Here is a 1,600-nt window from a genome sequence, read left to right as displayed (position 1 = left end):
CCCCCTGATCCCTTTAGCCACAAGGGCCACATCTAACTCCCTTTTAAATATAGCCAATGAACTGTGGCCTCAAATACCTTCTGTGGCAGAGAATTCCAGAGATTCACCACTCTCTGTGTGAAAAATGTTTTTCTCATCTTGGTCCTAAAAGATTTTGCCCTTATCCTTAAGCTGTGAGCCCTTGTTCTGGACTTCCCCAACATCAGGAACAATCGTCCTGCATCTAGCCTGTCCAACCCCTTAAGAATTTTGTAAGTTTATATAAGATCCCCCCTCAATCTTCTAAATTCTAGCGAGCACAAGTTGAATCTATCCAGTCTTTCTCATATGAATTCCTGACATCCCAGTAATCAGTCTGGTGAACCTGCTCTGTACTCCATCTATGGCAAGAATGTCTTTCCTAAGAACTGTACGCAAATACTCCAGGTGTGGTCTCACCAAGACCCTGTACAACTGCAGTAGAACCTCCCTGCTCCTATACTCAAATCCTTTTGCTATGAATGCTAACATACCATTTGCTTTCTTCACTGCCTGCTGCACCTGCATGCCTACTTTCAATGACTGGTGTACCATGACACCCAGGTCTCGTTGCATCTCCCCTTGTCCTAATCGGCCACCATTCAGATAATTGTCTACTTTCCTATTTTTGCCACCAAAGTGGATAACCTCACATTTATCCACATTATACTACATCTGCCATGCATTTGCCCACTCACCCAGCCTATCCAAGTCACCTTGCAGTCTCCTAGCATCCTCCTCACAGCTAACACTGCTCCCCAGCTTTGTGTCATCCGCAAACTTGGAGATGTTGCATTCAATTCCCTCGTCCAAATCATTAATATATATTGTAAATAGCTGGGGTCCCAGCACTGAGCCTTGCGGTACCCCACTAGTCACTGCCTGCCATTGTGAAAAGGACCCGTTAACTCCTTCCCTAAAGCACACGGCATTGGGGGTTCAGTATTGATGTGGATAGAGAACTGGCTGGCAAACAGGAAGCAAAGAGTAGGAGTAAACGGGTCCTTTTCACAATGGCAGGCAGTGACTAGTGGGGTACCGCAAGGCTCAGTGCTGGGACCCCAGCTATTTACAATATATATTAATGATCTGGATGAGGGAATTGAAGGCAATATCTCCAAGTTTGCGGATGACACTAAGCTGGGGGGCAGTGTTAGCTGTGAGGAGGATGCTAGGAGACTGCAAGGTGACTTGGATAGGCTGGGTGAGTGGGCAAATGTTTGGCAGATGCAGTATAATGTGGATAAATGTGAGGTTCTCCATTTTGGTGGCAAAAACAGGAAAGCAGACAATTATCTAAATGGTGGCCGACTAGGAAAAGGGGAGATGCAGCGAGACCTGGGTGTCATGGTTCACCAGTCATTGAAAGTGGGCATGCAGGTGCAGCAGGCAGTGAAGAAAGCGAATGGTATGTTAGCTTTCATAGCAAAAGGATTTGAGTATAGGAGCAGGGAGGTTCTACTGCAGTTGTACAGGGTCTTGGTGAGACCACACCTGGAGTATTGCGTACAGTTTTGGTCTCCAAATCTGAGGAAGGACATTATTGCCATAGAGGGAGTGCAGAGAAGGTTCACCAGACTGA

Source organism: Amblyraja radiata, chromosome 7 (genome assembly GCF_010909765.2).
Source record: "Amblyraja radiata isolate CabotCenter1 chromosome 7, sAmbRad1.1.pri, whole genome shotgun sequence".
NCBI lineage: Eukaryota > Metazoa > Chordata > Chondrichthyes > Rajiformes > Rajidae > Amblyraja > Amblyraja radiata.
The sequence above is the reverse complement of the archived record's forward strand: the minus strand, read 5'-3'. Positions refer to the sequence as shown.